Here is a 25,355-nt window from a genome sequence, read left to right on the forward strand (position 1 = left end):
CAGGAGAGGTCTGCTGCGCCATGTGGGTAGCTCCCTGGCTGGCCGGGGATAGAACTCGTACTTCAGAAGCTTTGGACTGCTTCATAGTGCAGTGCTTAACCCCATGAGCCATGAAGGAGGCCCTATATAAGGATCTTGAGATCAGGAGATTGTCCTGAATTATCTGAGTGAACTCAACGTAATTCTAGGGTTCTCATAAACAAAGAGCTGAAAAAGGGAGGCTGGGGAGTCAGAACCAGAGAAGAGACTGGATAATGCCACATTTCTGGCTTTGAAGAGGGTGGGAGAGGCTCCCAGGCAAGGAAACTGGGCAGCCTCTGGAGGTTTGAAAAGTCAAGTCAAAGGGAAAGATCTTCCCCTAGAACACAAGGAAGAAGCCATGCTAACAACTTCATAGTAGTTGAACTGCATTTCGGACTTATGATCCTGATAATTTTAAGATAACAAATTTGTGTTGTTTTAAGCCACTAAGTTTGTGGCAATTTGCCACAGCAATAGGAAATGAACAACATGAAGAATGAAGAACCCTGACACTTTTGAGTTGAATTTTACATTATAGTAACAAAAAGTAATATTTTAAGCACAGTCATACTTTAGTATCTGAGAGGGATTGGTTCTAGGAACAACCTCTCCGCCCCGATAAAATCCACTATGCTCAAGTCTATTAAATAAAATATGTAGCATTTACAAATAATCTACACACACCCTTCTTTATGCTTTAAATCATCTCTAGGTTACTTATATCATCTAATAAATGTAAATGCTACATAAATAATTATTATATTTTACTAGTTAGGGAAGAATAAGATAAATCTGTACATGTTCAGTATACATGCAACCATCCTATAGTTTACTATGCAATACATATTTTCAATGCAATACATATTGGTTAAATCCATGGATATGGAACCCATGGATTTGGAGGACCTGCTGTACTTACTATGTACAGTCACTATATAGTAACCCATTTACTCCTCAAAACAACTCTGTGATGCATATACTAAAATGAATCCCATTTTTTCTGATGAGGACTCATGCCCAGAAATGAGAAATAAATTTCCCAAAGGCCGGTATCAGTGGCAGGGCCTGCATTGTAGCTGGGCTCTACAGCTCAGGCCCAGGTACCCTGCCTCCATTGTGCTGGGCAGATCCCAGTTATCTGCCGCAAAAGAGATGAATCACCTAAATGTTCTTGGCCCCAAATTCCTCATCTATGAATTAAATAAGTTAGAGTAGGTCAGGATCTTTTAAAACTTTTAAAGAGAATTCTTTTGCCCACTGAATAAAATCATGCCCAGGCTGCCATTATGACACAATGGAACATACTCAGCCATAAAAACGAAGAAATCTTGCCATTTGCAACAACATGGATAGACACAGAGTGTATTAGATTAGTGAAATAAGTCAGATGGGAAAAGATAAACACCATATGAATTTCAAACAAATGAATGAACTAAATAAAACAAAAATAAATGTTTAGACTAGAAGATCAATTAGTGGCTACCACAAGTGAAAAGGCGCGGGTAAATCAGTAAAAGGTTCTACTGTATGAAGAAGGATGGACTAGGGCTTTCAGTAGTGAATTTATTATAGCACATACAGATGCTGACTTTTAATAATGCACACCTGAAACATGTCACACCCAATGTTATTTCAATAAAAAGTACTGAAAGAGTTAAGAGAATTCTTGCTTGAGTTGAAACAAGGGAGGGGAGCTGGATCTTGTTTTCAGTGAGGACAGAGTGTAGGGGCGCTGGAAATCAGGATCTGAGAAGCACCTAACCCCACGGTATCTACGTTCTCTTCTAACACCAGTGGTATCTGATCTACAATGTGACATCTCAGGAAAAAAATATTAAGATACCGACTAAACAACCAAAGTATTAACTTATGCTGTATGGACCTCTTGGCTGATGAAACACAGGCTATGGGTCATTTATTTCATGTTGTAATTGCATTTTGGGAAATGTAAGTCTGGCACCTTCGGATCTTTGAGGGCTGAACTAGCTCCTGCAATGCTCAAATCTCCAGTGCAGGGACCGGAAAATAAAAGCATGCCATGACGTGCGCAAACACTTGGGTTGTTCTTAGCTTGCTTTGGGAAAGTACAGATTTGCTTAATGTCATTTTCTTCCCTCACATCTAACTTTCCTCTTAATGTTTATAAAATCCAGTCAGCTGGCATGCCTGATAAATGACCTAAAATAACTCATCAGTAACACCACATTTGCCTTGGTGTTTGGCAGAGACAAACACATGACAGAACTGAAGGAAACTCTGGAGGTATCAAGGCAAAACCTATTTTTGCATTTTCATCTGTCCTTCCCATTTTTGCACTGCACCATTCTATAGTAAATGTCAAAAATTGTCTTTAAGGAATTTAACAGAGAGGCAGGACTCAGACGTGAAATTTTTACAACTTAGGCTTTTGGAATCAGAAGTGGTAATATTGGAAAGCTGTGCAAGTAAAAATAATTCCCTATTTTTTCAAGTCAACCTCACTAATATTTTCATATACACACTCATTCATTCAATCATGTCAATTTCTTAAAAATTCTGTGTCTGACAATGTGTCAGGCCCTATCCTAAGTCTTAAAGGTGCAAAGTTGTAAGAACAAAGATCCTGACTCAAAGAAAGTATGAGCTACTAGGAAACGATATGAAAAATAATCATGAAAGAGTAATTACTGCATTTTAAATGAATGTATATAGATAAAGGAGATTCTAAGATGTCAGGAGCCAAGGAAGTTTATGCAGCAGGTATTATTTCAGTTTGATGGATGGTCAAGGCATCAAGAGTTTATGGAAGGAACCACCCACATGTGCACAGGCCTGGGGCTGTGAGTGACTGGAGACAATTTCTGAAATTTGGAAAACAGAGTGTTAGGGACTTATGGGGAAAAGGCTAAAACTGGTGGGAATGGAGGTATAAAGCGAGATCAAAAGGATCTTTGTCAGTTGCACAAGTGTTTAAATAGTATCCTATATTAACAGGGAGCCAATAAGGAACTTTGAAATGGTCAAGATGTGATCAAATTTATGAATTAGAAAGATAAATCCCATGACAGTGAAGCATAGGCTCCTGTGACATTATGACTGTCGACAGGGATGGGGAAAAGCAACTAGTTCAAGTTAGATATGATGGGGGCCTGATTTAAGACAGCAGAGTTGGTAATGGAGAGGCAGGAAAGAGTCTAGACAGAGAAGAACTAAAATAACTTGGTAATAGACTGAATATGAATGGTAATGAATCAGATTCCAGGACACCTTGGCTTCTGGTTTGAAATATTGAATGTCTATTCAAAGTAGAGAATATGAGTGGAAAGAATGGCCTTGTTGAAGTTCTGTTTTTGACTTGCTGATTTTGAAGCATTATAAGTAACTGAGAAGTTGTTTAGTTTCTTAGATTCTGGAGCTCAGACACTTCTGAGCTTTTGTCAAAAGATGGAGATTTTAAAGTCACAATCTTAGATTAGTTTGATCCATGGATGTAGATAAACGGGTTTAATTTCTGGGAGACCTTAACCTGAGCTAAAATATGGACCATTTCTTTTATGCACATGGGACCCAGTGAAAACAGTTCTCTTTGGGGAATGAGGGAGTAGAATAGTAGTAATAAAATGGGATGTAAAAAAATTATTAAGTTATTTAAGATTTTTAAATGATTTTGTTAGTAGCACATCTGACAAATTCTGGAAGTCCCTCAAAGCAAACTATTTTTTTTTAAACAAACAAAAATTTGAAGAAATAGAAGAGGTGCCTCAGAATTAGTCAGTGACTCCTCAAGGGAGCCAGAATGGAAGTATACTTTGTACCTTATAGATGCGCAATCAGGATTGTATTAGTGCTTTAACAACTGTAAGTAATTCTGCACAACAGAGGTCTCAGAGGTGCTATTCTGAAAACTACCTAGCACCCGTTTAATTAATACAAGGGAACAACATAATTGGGAATTTTCACTTCACAGATTCTGCTCAATTCTTCATTTCCCCTGTATCAGAAAACTGTCATTATAAATCAGTCTGAGAATTGAACTATTCACTCTTTATTATTATATTCTGTTTTTGCAACAAAAAGCTGTCAGAGAAAGATGTGCTGATACCAATATTTCTCAGACTCTTCCAAAAAATAAAACAGGGAATGCTTTCAAACACATTTTGAGGCCAACATACTCTGAAACCAAAGCAGACAAACACAAATAAAGAAAATTGCAGGCCAGTACCCCTGATGAATTCCACAATGCATTTTTTGTTACCATTGCTTTCCTGGTTGCTGGTTTCTCTAGTATCCAGTCTGGAATATAGGAGTCAAAAAGAAAACCCAAGGAATTCAAAATTGTCATTCCTCACGCCCCTTACCAGTTTATGTCTTCACTCCACTTTTCAGAGTCTAATATCAATTATATTATGTTATATATATCAATTATATATACATCAATTATATTATATATTATGTTATTAATTATATGATTATATAAAAATGTTTAATGTATAAGTAATATATACTATTTTATATACAAGGTCAATGGCTTTTAGATGTCCTTTATTGGAGGAATAGAAAAAGTCACATGTTCCGTTTATTTTTTTTTTTTTAGGAAGCGGATGTCTTTATCCTTATTGTTTAATTGTGTTTGGTTTTTCTCTATCCTTCTCCACAGCTCTGCCATACTTAGCCATCTCTTGCAGTGCCCTGCACCTATCTGTATTATTACTTTTCCTAACAGAATTATAAATCAAAATTCTATATTTATCTGACAGATTCAATCTAAAGATACTAATGACTAAATCTGAAAATATGCTACATATCCACATTGGTTTCATTCTAACAGATAAAAATTTCCAAAGTAAAGCAAATTTGTCTAAACTGCTTGAATTTGGAGCCCCATGAAGTCCTGTCAAGAAAGGTCATTATGGTCAAAGATAACTTCATATGATAACCTAAGGAATTTTTCATTTTGATATTTGTAGGAAAGATGCCTTTATAATATAAGCCAGATTTTTAGTTCAAGATTAAATCTATGTCCTTTGGAAGCTTCCTTTGGAAGTCTTTGCAAGTAGAAGCATAATGTCATTCTTCAAACTGTCTTTTTTTGTTGGCCAGCTACTCTAACATTGCCACAGGATGGCTATAAATCAGTAGTTTTAATGAATATTTTTGACTCATATAAATGACATTACTGCATTTCACTGTCTATTAAATAGACATATTAGCTGAACATTAGCAACATTTCTCCCTTACTTGCTTTCTTAAAGAAAATTAGGCAGGCTCTGAAAAATGACTGAAATACAATGCCTGTGGCAAACTTTGTCCCATTTGAGTTTTCCAGAGTGATCATCAGGAATCCATGAAGGTGGCATAATTTAAAAACTTCCAGGGAAATAAAGCCATTTATCTTTCTAGAAGAGTGGGGTGTCCTATTGGACAATCATTCTTTACATGGCAGCACGGGTGGCTTTTCTTTGATCCCCCCTCTCTCCTATCTTTAAAGGCATGAGAGATGCAAGGTTCCACAGAGTGGTTTTGAGAAAGTGGATTTTAATGGCCACAACTGGCTAGACATGCAGAGGCTAGAGGTGAACAATCATGGTCTAGGAAGCACTGGAACTCAGACACAGACAAGGTAACTTCTTACTATATGGCAACAAAGCCAAGAACTTTCAGAAGCCAATTTTACATTGGAATTGGGGGAGGAAAGACAGTAAGAAAGACCAAAAATATAAATAAATTCACAGAATTGAAGCTACAAAGACTAATACTTATTTTTCACTGACCAGTTGTTATATAATTTAGCCTAATTTCAATGCTCATACTGAACCCTGAATGACCTTAAATGGGTTTTTGGATAAAATCAAACTTCTCTAGATATAACTGTGTAACTATGAATGTGTGTGTGTGTGTGTGTGTACAATACACATGCTTAGACACATCCATATAGCAAGCACCAGGGAGAAGCACAATGGTAGCAACAAAGATACGAGACTGGGTGGAAAACATAACTTCAAAGGAAATTTATTTCAACCAGTATTTTCAGCAGTATTTTAAAATTAGTGGAGATTTTCCAGTGTCTGCTGCTTATCTGTATTTAGAAAAGAGGGTCATATCAAATAAGAAAATAACAGCTATCAATGATTTGTTTAATTATGAGGTAATAAGATGGTCAGATAGGCACAGATACTTCAAGTCGATCACAATCTATCTTTGTGTCATGATTAGATGCATACAATCATGCAGAAATACAATGGACAATCTTTAAAATCATGACCTCCAACAGGACAGAATCCAGAAAAGCAGCAATTAACTCAGAAAATAAAGACAATACTCACAGAAATTGCCAATGATTACTTAGGTTGAAGTCATTCCAACTCCAATTTATTTAACAATGGTTCAAAAATCAAGCTTTTATAGTACATAGCAAATGTCCAGAGAAAATCTGATCTTTTTGATTCACTGAAGCAATATAGAAATTTCTAATTATGATATAGAGATTCAAGGACTTCAGTGATTGCCTATATAAGAATTATCTGCCCTATTTCTCAGTTTGGTTTATTTATTTAATGAGGTTAATATTGGTTTACAACACTGTATATGATTTAGGGGGTACAGGTTCACACCTCTTCTGAGGGTGAGTCACCTTGATGCTTGAAATTAAGGGGGCGATAATTATTCATAAAACAAATCACTGAATTGATAAATGCTTCAAAAATTACAAAATAAATGTCCCTCCTAGTACTTCCATATGTGTAAATTTGACAAGTGGAAAACTGTGATGTATAGTGGTTAGGAAATCACAAGTTCAAGTTAACATTCTGGTTCTTCCATTCACTAGTTTTGTTCCCTTGAAGTCCTAAGCTACTTTTTATTTGCTTCCTCCTCTATGAAATTAGAACAAAAATCCATTTCTATTCCATGGGGCTGTTGTGAAGTTTCTAGAAATACTGTGAAAATGTGTTGGAAATCTGCAAATGTTAAATATGTAGAAATTCTTATTGCTCATTCTAACAGACAAAATAAGTCTGCAAGATCTCCATATGTAAATGTGACTAAAACCTTCAGTAAGTCAATAAAAAACATAATAGTCTAAATGTTCATAAATTATCTAGTAAGCAATTTTAGAATTCTGCTGTGGTTAACTAAAAAGCTCACAAAATCTGTAACTGACAGAATTTTGTCTTTTATTCCCTTAAGAATAAAAATATTTTTTGTTAATCTCTACCCATCTGGCAATGTCACTATTCTCCATGATCTCTCAGTAAAGGGTACAAACTTTCAGTTGTAAGATGAGTAAGTTATGGGAATCTAATGTACTGCATGGTGACTATAGTTAGTATTACTATATTATGTATTTGAAATTTGCTAAAAGAATAGCTTTTAATTGTTCTCACCACATACATGGCAATTATGTGCAGTGATGGAAGTATTAACTTCAATATGGTAATCATTTCACAATGTACATATATATCATTGAAAAAATAATACACAAAATTTTTGTCAATTTATCTCAATAAACAAGTGTTGAGCCAGTGAATCTACTATCACAGGTGCCATTAGAGAGAGTTATCAATTTTATTTTATTTTTTAAAGATTTATTTATTTGTGCATACCAGAACTGGGGTGTAAGCCAGAGATGCGGGAGGTGAGCGGATTCACCAGAGAGAGTGGGGAGCAGAACAGGCAGATCTATGGAAATAAACTGCTGAGGGGAGCAGCAGGTAAGACAGGAGAAGTCTGTTGTGCCATGTGGGTCAGCACCCTGGCTGTAAGTGGCTGGTGATAGCTTGATAGCACTATCTTTAACCCCTGCACCACCAGGGAGGCCCAAGAGTTATCAATTTTAAAGGAATCAGAACCTCTTCTACTAAAATTTTGGATTTTGAAATCTTATTAGACATTGTATTTTTAAAGTGTAAGGTGTGCCAGGTGTAAGTTACTCTGATGTATTTATATACCATAATATATAATTGAAATTGAAGCAATATTATCACAGCATATCAAAATAATACAGTATTATTTATATTCATCAACTGTGTATTAGATCTCTATGACTTATTTACTACTTGTTACATGTTTGTGTCCTTAAACCCAATAAATCTTCAGAACTAAATCCTGTCATATATAGTTAATTAATATTTGGCAAAGGTACAAAGAACAATTGGGGAAGGATCATCTCTCAACAAATGGTGCTAGAATACTGGTGATATACATGCTTATGATTTCTTTGTTTTTCCCCAAAGCACTTAACATACTCCCACAAAAGAAAATGCTTGGTAAAAATCAGTTAAAGGTATTAACTAAAAGTGTAATGTATCAACTTATTTGCATTAATTACTTTGAAATCAAGATGTATGCATTTGATAGGTAAGAGATATAAGTTGGAGTAAGGAACATGGAGAGAAATCTGTAGTTCTAGGAATTATTAATTTAAATTCAGAAGGGCAACTGAGGTTGGATCCCTAGAGGAACCCCTGAAGTAGAACAGGTGAATGATAAAAGTATATCAGAGGCAGAAAGATGCCTTTACAATATTTTACCATCTTCTCACTACACCTTAGGCATAGAGAAGAATTTCAGGAGAACTAATACACAAAGTTCCTTTTGACAAGTCTCTTGTCATTTCTGCTGATCTTTTTAACTCTCTGCCCACTAGTACTCTTTCCTACCAAATCTTTAACTTAGTTTTAAAGCTAGCTTACTACAATTTCTAAATCTAGTTCACTCCAGTGTTATGAGAAAATATGCCCTTCTTCCCTCCTTTCATCCCTCTCTTTTTAGAATGAAAAAGACTATTTGTTTATCAATTATAAAATTTATATTAAAAATCACAGAAAATACAAAATTAAGAAAAGTATGGGTGCAAATACAACCATCTCTAAGATGAAGATGAATTCAAGAAACAATCATTTCATATTCTCTGGCTCTTCAGGCATTTTCAATGTATATAAATTTTCAGTGTAGACTTTAATGCTATTTTACCAACCTCTGGTTTAAATTATCAGCATCACTTCCAACAATTGCAGATGGCAGCCCATCTATAAAACTAATTTCCTATTACTGTGCTTTCACGTTGTTGTAATGAAAATCTCTGCACAAACATAATTGTCAATTTGTATGATTATTGTCAATGCATAAGCTTTCTGGGTCAAAAGAAATGTGAAATTTGAAGACTTTTGAAACACTTTTTAATTTCCTTTTGACCGTTTGTTAACCAGAACATCCTTGTGTTCACTCTAGTACAGGTTATTCTCTTTGCAAATATGAGGCCAAAAATAGTTCAGTTTGATTTTATTTAATTACCAGTAGATTATTTTGAAAATAGAAATGGGATATAGTTATTTCTTTTTTAGGTTTCTATTTATGTTCCCTCTGTAGTAATTCTATTTTTTCTTGATTTGTAAATATTCTGCATATATATTTATGCTTGGATCAAGTTTTGAGAAATAAATTTAATTTTTTTCTTCACTCTTTTGTCAATCCCCCATGCCCTTCATTCAGTCCTCTCCTCATTTACAAAGGTGTACAGCTGTGCTTTATTGCCTTAGGAGAGCTATGAGTTGTAAAACACAGAAGTAGCCCGCCAGAAATTCTGACTTCCTTTCCATGTCCTTCCACCTCAAATTCTTCAACTCACTGAAGAGCACAGACTTGAGGAAACTGGCTGGGAGCCCAGAAGTGGGAAGGGTACACAGTTTTCTCCTAGACCAAAAAGCAATTCTTCTGTCTGGAGGAATTAACAATATTTGATTTGACTATCAAGTGTTTATATCCATATTTATGAGTGAGTGTAAATAATTCTAAGTATTTATGGGAAGCAGCTCTTTTATAGCCATCCCCAACATAAACACATTTCAGAGACTTATGATACCATTTGCAAGCACTGCAGTTATTTGTTTAACTCAGCCACATTTAAGTTAAGGCGGGTGTTACTAAGAGACAGCCTAGTGTTGGGGAAAGGATACTCTCTCAGGACATAGAGTAGGTAATTTAAGATCTGCTTCTGTCTCTGCCATTTATTGACCTTAGGCAATCACGGAACTTCCCTAAACTCCCCTTCTCACTGAGTAGTAGGTAGTACCAATAGAAGAAAGTCAATTCAGATTCTGTGGAATCTTTGATGTCACTTATCAGACACTGATTGGATACCCACTGTGTAGCAGGCACTGTTGTAGGCACAGAAGCTACAAGAGGAAAAAACAGTTTCTCTTCCTTTGGATAAAATAGATAAATATACGGGAATTACAGTATATTAAACCCATTAGTATTTGTATTTTATAGGAAATATCTAATATAATTTCACAAACTATTATTCAGTGTTCTGAGATGTGAACAAAAATCTGCAGAAGAGCAAGAAAAATAAGCAGTGGTTTATAAATTATAAAAATTTCTCTAAAACAAGTGAATTAACTATTGATCTTTTGGAAAATGATTACCTTATTCAGCGCTTCATGATTTGAATTTTGACAAAGTTTATATGCTCAGGAAGCCAGCAAAGCAAGGGCAGTCTCAAAATGAATGAGAAAGATGATTCATAATTAAATATTAGATATCTCAAATTCAATGAAGAAGTAATCATAAAGGATAAAATGAGAGTTTTGTTGGCTCCATCATGTTTGACCTTATAATTTATAATCTTTTACTTGAATGACCAATAGTGGGGATACTGAAGTGCTTACCCAGCTATGCTGACTGCAAGTACTCTGATTTAGTGGCATTCTGTCTATTAAAGGATTGGTCCCTGTGAGTATGGCTCACTCCCCAGCCTCTTCTTGTAGCAATTGGAATATTTTACTCAAGCATTCCTATTACAAGATTAGTGGATGTGAGCAAAGAAGAGGAAACCAAAAAGCCCAGTTTTGAAATTTGCTTGTAAGAGTTTTGTTTGTGTCAGGGGCTATTATAAGGAAACAAGGAAATGATCCAAGGAGGCTGTTACAAGGAGACAAGGGTTGTCTTATCTCACTTCCACATTCATACAAGTATTTAAGAACTGGTTTTATATCCAAAGTTTATTTTATCAAATAACTACAAAATCTCCATATTTCCCACTCCAAAAGTCAAATTAAATGACTTCAGATTTTTCAAAAGTCTCATTCTGTGAAGATGGTTTGTTACTACTCTATTGGGAAGGTTAAAAACTGCAAGCTTGATGACTCATATGCATTTGAAAAATCAATTTAAAAAAGGTACCTCCTGCCAGCCACTGGAACTGCAGATGAGTTGAAATCCTTTCAATTTCTCTTGCTATTCAAAATGGGTCTCTAGTGTTTTTGCACTTTAGCCAAAAGCTTTTAAGCTTAATATAAAGCCTTCTGAATGACAAGATAAAGTGCATATGCATTTTCCCATTGTATATCTTCAAGCCAAAATTTCCATATTTAAAAAGAAAATTATAAAAACGAAAGGTTTAAGAAGGCCCTAGTCACATGCAGTCAACATCACATTTTACTCAGTTAATAGTCTCTAAGCTGAACATATGACTGAATGTTACGTTATCCAAATAGTTTTTATCATCAAAACAGATGTGATGGTCTGTATTAGTTTAAACACCATTTTCAGCAAAGGTATAAAAGAGTTATAAAAAATATGTAGGAAAGTGGAAATTTTAAGGATGTACACTCATTGTGTTATATTTTACAGCTAAGCTGAACACATAAGGAACACAGGAAGGATTACATCCAGGCTGTGCCCGTGCATCAATGGCTGAGTGAGCAGGGAGGTGGACAATAGCTTCCACGCCCAAAGTAAAATGGTACGAAACACATATTATGTATCTTGTCTAGTTTAACCTTTATGTAATCTTATAGAGGTGATACTATTCTTGTTTTACAGACAAGATGAAAGCTTGGAAAAGCTAAGTAACTTGCAAAGACGATGTAACAAAAACAAGGCTACGGTTTAATTTTAGGTTTAACATACCCAAAAGCCTATTTGCTCCATGCTGCTTTTCTACATCTATAGAAGGAATTGAGAATATTGAAATTCCCCCTCTCCTGCTGTGTCTCTCACAAATGGACCATATGACTATTCAGATAGTTTAATGGAAAGCATACCAATTTTAGAATCAAAAGAATTTAGTGCTAGGTCTGGAGATTAACCCCGCTATTAACCAACCAAATAATCCTGGCTCTGTAGGATTTCTCATTTGCTTAACTTCATACTGGGTGTAAGGAAGGTGAAAGGTTAGATCTCATGTTGCCTTCATGGATCTAACAATGAAGTTTGCTCTGTACCTTAAGTTCTAATATTAAGACTTATCTAATCAAGTTTGTTTGGGGATCAAGCTAGCCTTGTATTTTCTGGAATAGGAGGTTGTAAACTAAGTTGGTTGTGTTACTCCTAATGATTTTTGTAAAACTGATTTTTTTCACATTAAACCATCTGTTTTAAGGCGCTGAAGATATTTTATTTAAATTAAAATGCTAAATGGGAGAGGTAAACATATTGAATCAGTGCATAATATTAACAATTGGGCATAATTCAAGACCAGATTAGTCAGAACACAGGATAAGAATGTAATTACAAAAACTGTCCATTAGTCACTAAAAGCATACATACAGGTAATTAGTTTGAAGAACTGCTGTTATACTCCCAAGTTTTTGTCATTCCATTGTGATAACAACTAAACAAAGAGTTGGGAGTTAATGCTATACAAAATTGTCTACATTAAATTTTTTTTAAGATTTAGTTGTGTATACAAGAACTGGGGTACAGGCCAGAGGTATGGGGAGTGAAAGGATTCACCAGAGAGAGTGGGGAGCAGAACAGGCAGAACTACTGAAATACACTGCTGAGGGGAGCAGTAGATTAGACAGGAGAGTCTGTTGTGTCATGTGGGTTAGCTTCCTGGCCTGGGATCAAACTCATAGCTCAGTGGCTGAGGATATCTTGATAGTGCTGAGACTTAAACCACTGTGCCACCAGGGAGGCCCAATTTCCATTTTTTTTTTTAAACTTTGCTCATTTGTATAAAAAAAAAAAAACACAAAAAACTAATGGGCTGCCAAGACATGTTTTTCTGTTACTGAGACTTTAATCCTAAATTTACTTAAACTCTGAACTAGAATTAGGACCTTAAGATGATGTAGAGCTGCCACATAACTATAAATCTAGATGGCTATAAATGCCCCTGACACTTATTTCTAAATATCATATACTATGTTTTTGTTATGGTGTTCATATAAGTAATGGTAAAATGAACTAATAAAAAAAATCAGTAAATCTTGTATTAATTTCATCCAAATACCTTTATTCATCCAAGGTATCTCAGGGTACCCAAGGTGTCTGCACTTTTCAACACCCTTACCTTAAGACTTTTCAATTTGTCTGTTGTCAAGTGGAAGACAGAGAGAAAAGCTTACCACTCAAGAGGGACAAGAGTTGTGTGAACACAAAGGAGAGGTACTTAACCAAGATGGAGGTAGTCAGGGCAGCTTTCCCTGACAGGATGGCAACATGAAACATGAGGTAGGAGTTAACCAGGCAATTAGAGGTATAGAAAAAGTTTCCATGCAAAGGGAATAAGATGGGTCAAAGACTGAAATGGAATTCATACAGGGTTAGGGATGGGCAAGTGGCTGAGTATTAGTGATTGAGCATTATTTAGGAGAATGATTAAAGGAGGAGAAAATTTAGATTCAGAGAATGTGTCTGGACAGGAGAGCTTAGGTCTAATCACTAAGCTACTGGTTAAAGACCAGTTTTTTTTTTTATTCCAGAGAAAATATTTTATGTTATTTAATTTTTAAGGACTATTAAACATGAGAAACCTAGGGAATGAGATGGCATAATCATTTTTTTTTTTCATATACGCTCAAGATGGAAACTTTCTGCTTGAGGTTTAAACATGAATACTTCAGATTTAGTATATAAGAGATATATAAGAAGACACTGTACTTTGTTATTTTCTGGTAGCTTCTTTCCCAATTGTGCACCTGAGGCATTAGAAACACCTTGTATCTTGATTATTTCCCCTGGCAAGACCCTACTGTGTAAGTAGAATTATATGTTATTGTCAATGAAAGTAATTGCCTATAAAATATATTATTGGTGGTCCCCAAGCAGTTGACAGTTGCCATAAACTAATGGCTGCCCTCTGAATTATCAATCTGTCCTGTAAAATTAACTGAAGTAGATCAGTTCTCTTAGAATTTTTCACCTTTATGACTTAGGAGAAAATAAAAGTTGTATTCAAATGAGCACTGTGCTTTTGAATGGGTATATTACTGCAAATTTGAGAAATTCTATATTCAGTCTCCTTCTTATAGCATGGTCACCCAGGCAGGTTCTAATCATCCAGGTAGGAACATGCAAAAGAAGTTTTCTTTTGGTTTGTACTTTGCCTATGCTTTCAACCAACAAGTGCAAGAGTTCTCTGAAAACCCACTTTGGGGCAGCCTATTAGCTGGAACAATGATTTCTCCTTAATTTATTCCCAAAGCCTCCTCTACTGCCTTTGAATCAAAGGGTAGAAGTCAATTCACAGAGGGAGAAGCAGATGCTATTAAATGACTCAGTCAGGACAGCACAACAAGTAGGGCTAGATCCCAAAATAGAGCAACTTCACCAGGATTGCTGATTGAACAACGATTATATTTGACCAGAAGTTGATACTTTGTACTCTGGTTTCCTATCTATAAATACTCCCAGAATGTGAGATTTTTGATGGTTGGAAAAATAAATTGTCTCAAAAAAATAAAATTTCTTCAATAATATTGGCTAATATTATCATTTGCTTTGTTCTAGGCATGGTGTTAAGTTCTTTACATGTAGTCTATCACTTTTCCTCACCACTTATTATTGATGATGGAGATATATATCCTTATTTTACAAATGAACTGATTGCAGATTAGAGTGCTTAAGAAACCTTTGCTGAGATCACACAGCTAACGTGTTGAAACTAGGAGTGCAGAGACATGTTAATCATTTTCATAGCTTAATGCTTAACAGGCACATAGTAAATTTTGTTTAAATATATTTTAATAAAGATCCAGAAGCAATGGATAACCCTGGTACAATGAGCAGGTGCATGCCACCCCTGTAGTCTCCTCTGAAGCCGCTACTGTCTCACATGTTCCACATGAGCACATGGGCCCTTAGCACGTTATTTTCATCTTTCTTCATGGTCCACTCCCTTTCTCTTTCTGATGATTGTCCTCACTGCCTTTCTTTTTTTAATTTTTTTAAAGATTTATTTATTTATACAAGCACTGGCTATAGTCAGAAGCATGGTCGGGTGAAACAGGAGAGTTCTGTGCGCCATGTGGTACCCTCGCCAGAGGCCGGGGATCGAACCGGCACTGCAGAGGCTGCAGGCAGCTTCACAGCCCAGCGCTCAATCGCTGCGCCACCAGGGGAGGCCCTTCACTGCCTTTCTAACTACCTCTGAGAAGTTTAAATTACAGTTATCTCTTTACTAAACTTGTTTTTTTATTTTTTCTATCACTTTCCTCCCTGTGCTTGATCTCTATTTTGTTCTGCTTTCCCTTCCCCAAGGTACTATTCCAAGATCATTTTTGACCTGTCTTAACTTCTCCTCATCTATGGTAACATTAACCTAGAAAGATGACAGTTTTGAGTTTGAATTTCAAACTAGTTCTTATTCTAGCTTTGAGCAAATTATTTAACCTCCTTTAAATCACTTGACTAAAAATCTACAATTCACAAAACCCTCTGGGATTTTTTTTTCAAATGTATGCCAAATTTATTGATTTCTGAGGAACCATTTTTGGTGTGGGTGCTTTTTAAGCACCCTTAATATGATGACTCACACACTTCACTGCAAATACTATTTTATTTGCCTCCACAATGCTGTACTGGACCTCAATTTGGTTATAGACACACAGTATATGTTCCTTATTATCATCTAAAGTTCCCAAAATTCAAATTTTGAATACATGTAACTATAAAGATTTTGGACAAGGGCATTTTTTTTCTTGCAAAGATTAGAAATGAATTACAAAGTTTCTTTTCATGGGGTTGTATGGGCTCCTTGTAGATCTTGGTTTTATCAGCCTCTTAACAGATATGTGGTATGCAAATATATTCTTCCATTAGTTAGCATGTATTTTTGTTTTAATGACAGTTTCTTCCATGAAGGGGATAATGCTATGCCTCTAAATTATATGCAATGTTGTAATATTAGCTCAATAAAAATAGAAAACCTACATAACATGTTCAACACATTGACACACAGTAGGCAAAAGGTAAATTGTGGCACTTAACTCCAAAAAGCCTCTTTGAAATTCATATTTCTGTGTTCAATAATAAAGGAAAAATTCAAAAGGATCATGAAAATGCAATGAAGCAGAACAAGACAAAAAGTCCTGAAATTTAGCTTGAAAGTAATTATTCTATAAATTATTTTTAGTTCACTCATGACTATTGTTATGCTTCAGTAAGCTACTGTCTTTATGAACATCCACCCAAAACCCAAAAATTATTTTCAGGATTGATTTGATACCTGCCTTCCTCTTAAGGAACAATTTGGTTACAGAGAAGACATTGATAGGGAAGCGATGTGTTTTAATTAGACTTGAATTCTCTGCTCTGGGAAATCACTCTATAGAATCTGGCCTTGCTTTAAGCATAACTCAGTATTTTGAAGCCGTAAGTTAAGTGCTGCAGCTCATCTGGAAGAAATTACATGTAATGGCATCAAGTTCACCACCACTAATAGAAAACATGGTGTCCTCTAGTGGGTGATAAAATGGGATAAATTCAAGACCATGCTGTTTCTTGGAATATTTGCAATTATGCATTGTGTATCATGAGGTTATAAAAGAGAAAAAGCAAGCTTTCTTTATTGTTGGTGTTAAAGGAGTGAAAAATAAAATGAACTTCTGTGTTAAGTGCCACAGCTGTCTATGGCAAAAGTATTAAAAATGGTCTGTTTCATTCTACAAAACAGAACTATCCTTGGAGGAGCAAATTTGTTCTACTCCCAAAAGATAATTGTTATAACAACTTCTTGGCAATAAAACAACTGGAACACCTATGCTGAATGTGGTTTTGGTGCCCAGTGTTGTCTAGAAACCAAAGGAAGGCATTTGCCAAAGATGAAAGCTTACCAGCAGGACAATTTCCACCTCTAATGAAAATCCAAACTCTGATACTACCGAGACAGTGTTTCCCTCATAGAAAACCTGCAGTCAGGCTGCTGTCTCCTAGAAGTAACTCAGTTTGCAAGGGCTGTGCAACATCTTCCTAGTCTAGATACTTTGCTTGAAGCAGACCATTAAAGGTAGAACTCAAATCTGTAGTGAGTGGAGGAAAAACACTTCCCTAGTTCTTCCTATATCAATCAAAAGAAAAAATAACCTGACATTAATACTATATGCATTAATTCCAACCAAAAAAATCAATATTTCTATCTACTATTTATTATAGTCTTCTAAACAATGTTACCTAAAAACAGTTCATCTTAAAAATTCTGACCAGAAGGATGACATTCAATATAGAAACAAAAGCAACAAAGATGGCAAAAATTATTTAACATGGGGTATATTAGATAGACAAAAGTAAATGATAGTTGTTGGTTAGTTTCTAAATACATCTTGGATGTAAAATAATTATTACTCAACCCAAATTATTAGAAATTGTTTTAACTTAAATGCACACTGGTAGAGGATTGGATCAAGAAGATGTGGTGCATCGATAGTATGGAATATTCTTCAGCTGTAAGGAAAGACAAATGCTGCCATTTGCTGCAAGGTGGAAGGAGTTTGAGAGAATTATGTGTAATAAAGCAAGTCAATTACAAAAGACAAATATTGGATATTTACATAGCAGACAATTCAACAAAGTGAAATACTTATAAAAGCTAGCAATGTTAATAAAGTGAGGTTTCTGAGCTTAAGAGTGATGGGGGAGGGAGAGAAATGTGAAGGGTTATAAGAGAAACAAAGTGGAAAACAAAGAATTAGTGGGAAACAAAGAATTATTTTCAAATTATATGTATCTGATATGAGGTTAGTGTTCTATCTATCTATCTATCTATCTATCTATCTACACTTGTTAATGAGGAAATGCCTGAAATTAAAGGTCACCTTTTGCTTTCTCCAGTCCATTCAAGGTTTATACCATTCCCTAAGCTTTCCTATTCCTGTTGGCTTTAGCACTATAATGCTATGGTTTTCTTTCTGCCTCCTATGAATTCCCCCCTCCTCGTCAGAATGTTGTCCTGTAAGTGACATTAATTTAAGTAAATCTCCACTTCCAATGTGGGGAAAAGGAACAGCCTAAGCCAGAGATTGGGGAACTACTATCTGAGAGCTAAGTCTGGTTTGTCATGTATATTTTGTAAATAAAGTTTTATTGGAATGTAGCCATCCTCATCTCTTTATTGGTCATCTTATACTAAAATGGCAGATATATATCTAAATTACCATCTGGATCTTTATAGGAAAAGTTTACCAGCTCTGGACTAAACTATCTTGAAGGTTGTCCAACATGGTGATTACTTAGAATTGAAAGCTATAGTTTTGGATAAATTTGATTCTGATATTTTTCCTTTTTCCTTTGCCAAGTTCTTGGTTAAGGGATCTTCTATAGTCTTCACCAGTGCAGCAGTGTCCCTACATCTAAGCAACATTTAGATACTTTCAGATAGCAATGAAAAGATCTTAATTTTATTTCTTTTTATTATGTCATATTTCTGTGATTTATATAGTCAACCATTCAATATTTGGAGAACTGGTTTGCATGTGTAACCATCTCTATTTTCCAAGATAGATTGTTTGACAGATTTTCCAAAAAGAAAATTTTACATCATGATGATAATTTCATGTATAATTTTTTGTTAATCTGTTGTGAATTGGGATGATTTGCACCAGGCTTTCTGCCCAGATCTTACTATGTTTTGTTGGAGCAAGCCAAATTTATTTCTCTTGGCCTTTTATCATTAAGTTTATTTATTTATTTTTTAAAAGATTTTATTTATTTATACAAGCACTGGGTACAGTCAGAAGTGCAGGAGGGTGAGAGAATTCACCAGAGCCAGAGCGGGGTGCAGAACAGTCAGACTGAGAAGTACACTGCTGAGGAGAGCAGCGGGCGTGGCAGGAGAGGTCTGTGCACCATTTGGGTCCCTTGCAGGCGGCTGGGGATGGAACTGGCACTGCAGAGGCTGCGGGCAGCTTTGCAGCCCAGCACTCAACTGCTGCGCAACCGGGGAGGCCCCTAACATTAAGTTTAATCCTACAACTTGATTAAAAATGAGGGTAAATAACACAGAAAAAGTAAGGCACAGGAGGATGTTGTGATGTGGACAAGGGCTTTAAAGTCAAGTAGATAATTAGAATTCTAACTCTTATTATTAATGCTCACTACTTGTTTATCTGGGGGCAAATTATTTACTCTCGCAATTCTATTTCCTTCATCTAAGACTAGAATTATAGTTCTACCCTCATGGTAGTATTTAAGGATTATATGCAATCATGTGTATAAAACTCCTCTCCTACGTTTGGCAATGATGTTCATAAATGTGATCATTGATGAGAAAATATGTCATTGTCTGTTATATGGGTATGAGAGCAATGTGCTACTGTACCCCTTACTTATATTTTATTATGTAAATGTAAAGGATATATAGGTTTAGAAAAGGAGAAAGAAGTGGGGAGAATAGAAATACAGTACACCAATATTCTATTTGAGTTAAAGAAGAACATATGGATGTACAATCAGTCCTAAGGTCTGCAATCCTGTTATCACTCTATTATGATTTTCATCTTTGCAGAAATTTGTTTGTATCCATAAAAGACTAGAACCATATGAGACAGCTATTCCAACCACCAAAGCACATAATTGTATATTGTTTTGATGGTGGTATTTATGATATTCCAAGTCCAAGCTCTTTTGAAGATAAGTGCCCACATAATGTTGGAAATATCAAAGGAATCTTGTAAATTTGCAGCAGCAGATAAGCTTGAGTAAATCATGAATATTTCCCCTACAAAGGAAAAGTAATGACAGGAGAGAGATGCTTTATTATTTCTTCAAACTGACACAAAGCCAAAAGTTAAATAATCTTTGTCAATATAAAATAAAATTTAGAGATATGGCAAATTTCCTAAAATTATTTACCTGATTTATTTGTAATTTACCATTACATTTTTATATGTCTGAATTAAATACTTTTTGCCTCATTTTGGTACAAAATATTTCATGTGTATTTGTGGGTAGAAAAACCCCATCTAGTTACTTTGCTGGTTCACAGGCAACTGTTCTGCTGGACCTGTCATATCAGATATGACACAGCTGTTGATGTTTTTCAACTGGACTATGTCAGTAGTCCTTGGAGGTAAGCTGCAGGATAGAGGAATTCTATTATTATAGTCAATCAAAATTGTATGGATAGAAGGAAACAGACAATTGCCTTCTGGTTAAGAGACACTGGAGACCCACCTTTCTCTGCAGTGGACTTTATTGGTCATGCAGGATAATTGCTATTTGGAGATCAGCGACAGCCCAGCCAGCCAATCAATGCCTTGCCACTGAAGTCAATGAATAGTGGCTCCCAGTTCTTTATAGCAGAAACCTAAACCACTGGTGCTTGGTAAATTATTTTGGACTTCCCACCTCTGCTCTGTCCCCAGCTTCACTACTGACGTAAATCTCACGCCACCTGATGCCACAATTAGCTTCACTATACCTGTTATCAGTTAAATTGCATCATACTGTTCAAAACACATTAAAGAGTTATTTTATGGCAGTGTTTCTCTGATTGGACTAGGGAAGAAGACAATGAAATTTCAAGGAGACAGATCAGAGCTGGTGATATGCAAACACATTATCACCATTTCCTGTCTGGGCATTTGGGGTGGAGAGGAGTAGGTGAGCTTGCGCTTGTTACTAAGCAGGTACCCCGGCTTGCAAGAAGGCAGCGAATGGTAATGGTTGGGATAGAGTTTTACGGATTCCCTTATCAGTACCTTGCAACTTTTTCTAAGAATAGTCCTAGTTGCTGTAACAAACAAGCTTCAAGAATGTAATGGCTTCACACAATGTAAAATTATTTCTTACTCACATAACAGCTGAATGTCTATGTTTGGCAGGTGGCCTGCCATGAAATTATGCAGCAGCCCAGGCAAATTTTGTGCTCTGCTTTGTCTTTTCTTTTCCTTTCGATCAGCACCTGGGGAAAGTGACCTATTCTACCCTGGGTGAGACACACACACTTCCCTTCACATTGCCCTGCAAATAATTAATTACAGGGTTCTGCCTACATGAAAGGAATCTGGGAAATATCATTATAGCTGAGTAGCACTTTCTAGCAGCAGCTCTACATTTCATAAAGAGTGAATGACCTAACTGACAGCCATCCTTGCCACAGTAACAGATTTGAGTCAGGATGAGTCAGAAAGAGGAACGCAGTGGCAGAGATGGACAGAGAGGAAAAAGGCAGTCTGAGGGATTTCCTAGGTCAGCGTTGTGACAAGGTTTATTAAAATTCTGCAAACGCTTATTAAATGTTCTGTGAATGGTCAAGGAAGTAAATGTGGACCACACACGAAAAGTAAAATAAAGATTATTTCCCTTCTTACATTCATCGTTATTTCCAATCTTCATTCATTTCATACATCCTTACATGGTTTCCTAGAAGTTAAAGCTTCTGCAGAATCATCTTTCTCCATTATTTACCCATATTAACTTCTAAGGAATGCCTATCTCAGAGAATTGGCCCAGGTTCTCCCTTCTAAATTGCTACCCTTAGTGAGTGCTTGCTGCGTGCTGGTGTTTTATTGACTTTATCCCATTCAATCCTCCCAGTAACCGAATGAGGTGCTTGTTTTCACTTGACACAATTAAAAATGTCTTTTAGGCACAAAATGATTTTTTTAAACTTTGCTTGTAAATCTAAACCTAAAACACTGAAAAGAATAAGAAGATTCTCTCAGATGGGTCAGGATTAACACAAGGAATAATAATCCCGGTGAACTATAGGAAACAGGATAGAAAAAAAGAAAATATGGCAAACAAAGATATTAGGAGGCTGAACTCAAAAGAAAAATTGATTTGTTGTATCTTCTTCCTTCTTCATAACTACTATCATAACCATTCAATACAGCGAAGTGGGGAAACTGTACTGTCCTCTCTTGGGGTTTCATTTATTGCTAAACCATTTTCGAGGCAGTTGCAGAGATTTTACAAGGAACAAAAAAGTTACCACAGGCCCACACTATGTTATGACCCAAGAAGCTTTTACAGCCATCCCCTTCAAGTCTATGTCCATATGTTTATAAGTGAATACACCACCTTGACATGCATTTCACAAAGTAACATTTCAACTTTTATTTCCCCTTGGGTAAATGCTGAAATGTTCACAACTAAATGGCAAATAAAAATGAAGACTATACATACACATTTATACCAACTCTGGGGGGAAAAGTGCTAAACTGTTTAAAGTAGTTATTTATGAATGGCAGATTCATAAAAAATTATTTTTTTGTATGCTACTGGGTTTTATAAGCTTTCTAAATGACTTTCATTTTAAATAAAAAAGTATAAATATTTTCTACAAGACAAAACATAGCAGATCTAGCATTTTTTTTTTTTTTTTTTTTGGAGCTCTGAAGAAAATCACTATTTTCCAAAGTTAGGTAGGTCATTTCTAAGAAAAACTAAAGAAATGCACCATTTAACAAAATCTTCCAAAAATGACTTAGATTTTTCATCATTTATTAAAGTTAGTCATTTTTTCAGTTGAAATTATTTAATAGTAAGTTGGAGTGCACAGTACACATGCAATCTCCTAGATTGCTAGACAGTGTGGTGCACCCCTTTAGGTGATCTGTGCCTTCTGGTTTTCATGTCCTAATCATTCCCCCTTGATTGAAGACTGAATTTATGAGTAATAACAGAATGTCACTTTTGAGATTGTTGCAAGGAAGCTGTGGTTTCCATCATTTCCCCTCTTCCTTCTCTCTTTTATTTACTAATTCTAAGAGAAGTCAAATACTTGTTGGAAGCTCTCCTGCGAACAGGATGATGTGATGAGGACCTCCTGTCTCTGGTCAACAGTCAACAAAAGAGCTAAATTTGTCAACTAACTACCACATGAGTTAACTTGGAAGCGGATCCCAATCCAGCCGAATTTTGGTCTTGAAACAGAGGCTACTTGCTAAGCCATGCCTGCATTCCTGACCCACAGAAACTGCCTGATAATAGTTGTTGACTTAGCTCACCAAATTTTAGGGTATTTTGTAACATAATAGATAATTAATACAAATTAGCATAGGATACCTGGTTTAAAGTGTTGCAAAGGATTTTGAGGTTTTATCTACCCCTCAAAAAAGTGTAGCCCATCAATTACAATTGCTTGCCATGGATATAGGAGGGGTGGAATTGTGAGTGATATATGTACGATCCTTTAACATTAAATGTTCGAGTTGGCCTTAATTATGATGAAAAGAATGACAGCCAACAGAACATACTCATCTGAGGATTCTGGGAAACAGCCAGGTGTTATAATGACCTATTATTCCTCTGTCAGTTAATATCATGAGTCAGATTGGTTTGTGTGGGTCCTGATTTGTGTTATCTCCTAATATTGATCATATGTTTCTAGGAGGCAGGTCGCATATGCTACATGATGCTGGGCAGCCCAAACCAGCCTGGGGTACTTGTGTTTCCTGGAATAAGTCCCACACAGATATACAGACTTTGAAAAAGAGAGGAGAAAGAACAGACAATTTTCCCTTACTGCACAATTTGCTTGATGTCATTCCCAACTTTTGGGAGACTTAAAAGCCTATGAGTGCAAACAAAGTGACCCAGCAGAGACACACAACTCTCCTTTGGAAACATGATTGTCACTGAGGAATTACTTCTTACCAAATATTGATAAAGTATTCTCAAAAGACCCACAAACACAATGCTCCTCCATACAAGCTCTGGAACACTGTTGAAATAAGAACGTGCCTTTTTTTCACGCGGGATCTACTGAATCTCTAACGCACTAAAACTTTAACAAACAAAATTGCATTGGATGAAATGTCCTTATTTATACAACCCATTTCATAGATGGCTCAAAGTTCAGGCATTTTCCTTTTCTTGGTGGGGGTATATATAGTGCGTGATCAAATACCATATTTTTGAAAGTCTGAAAAGAATTTTTCTATAATTCCTTAGGAATTGAAATTTTTAAAATGAGCCTTCCAGAAGATGTTTTAGATGTTTGATCAGGATATACTGACAAAGATCAAGCATGAACAATGTTAAGAAAAACGTTTAGGGAGTTGAAGTATGCGTCACCTATTTTTTAATGTCTGATTTGAAGACTACTAGAATTTAAAATTACTTTCATAAGATACTTAAGAGTATTTTCATGAACTTTATGTAGAGGAAAATAAATTGGCGTGTGTGGGGGTGTGTATGTTTATTTAGCCCTGGTAGACTGTACTTTGTCCTTATTGAGTTATTCATGGTTCTGTGAAAGGAGTTTATACATTCTCATAGTTAAAGAAATTCAGAAAGTGATAAGGAATTGTGCTAGAAGTTTGAGATTTCACTGATGTTTATGTTCTGCTTAGCTTGTTAAAATATGCTGAATATAGATAGGAATATTATGAAGGATTCCCACATGAGATTTTTTCCCTTCATTAAAATACTCTGATTTATTCAACATCAGAAATCTTACCACATAAGGGAAATAGTTTTCTATTTCATTTTCTCTTGACCCCTTTGAAAGTTCCTGGAAGGCATTTTGCTGTACAAGCCCAAGGGGACCCACGGAGACACACACAACACATCCTCACGTAAACTGAGAAAAATGTCTTATTTACATGAATTTGAGAGAAGAAACGCCAATAATTTCTTTAGCTTTGTCTGGGAAAGCACAGAGTACAAAGTTGTGATGGTGAAAATGACCCAGGGGGTAAATGACTATTTCATGCTTGTAGTGGGAAGAATGAGGGATGCAAATTCTAATTTAGGTTTCTGGGACTCTTATACATTAATTATTCCTCAGGCAGCTGATAGTTTTATTATATTGACAGGAGCAGTAAAACATGCTTCCCCCAACAGTTCTAAACACATTGTTTATCTTTTCAACCCAAGAGATTCAGTTACTTACCCTGTGTTTTTTTCCTTTTGTTTCCTGGACACACTCTCAAATGCAAACTCAAAATATTCAAAAATTTTTCCATATAAATTAACTGTAATAATAGCATTACCAAACGCAAAACCAACCTACCACATCATACCAATAGAAACATTCTACTTTCAGAAAGCAGGGAACACCGGTATTCACTTAGTTTCTAGCCAATTAAAACAGCCAAAGCAGTAAAGTAGATACACCTGCAGCCTCTCTCTTTGGAGCCCGGCGGCTCAAGATTCCATTTTACTGAATATTCCAACCAACCTTA

The sequence above is a fragment of the Talpa occidentalis genome, unplaced genomic scaffold (assembly GCF_014898055.3).
Source record: "Talpa occidentalis isolate TD23 unplaced genomic scaffold, MPIMG_talOcc4v2.1 talOcc4.8, whole genome shotgun sequence".
Taxonomy (NCBI): Eukaryota; Metazoa; Chordata; class Mammalia; order Eulipotyphla; family Talpidae; genus Talpa; species Talpa occidentalis.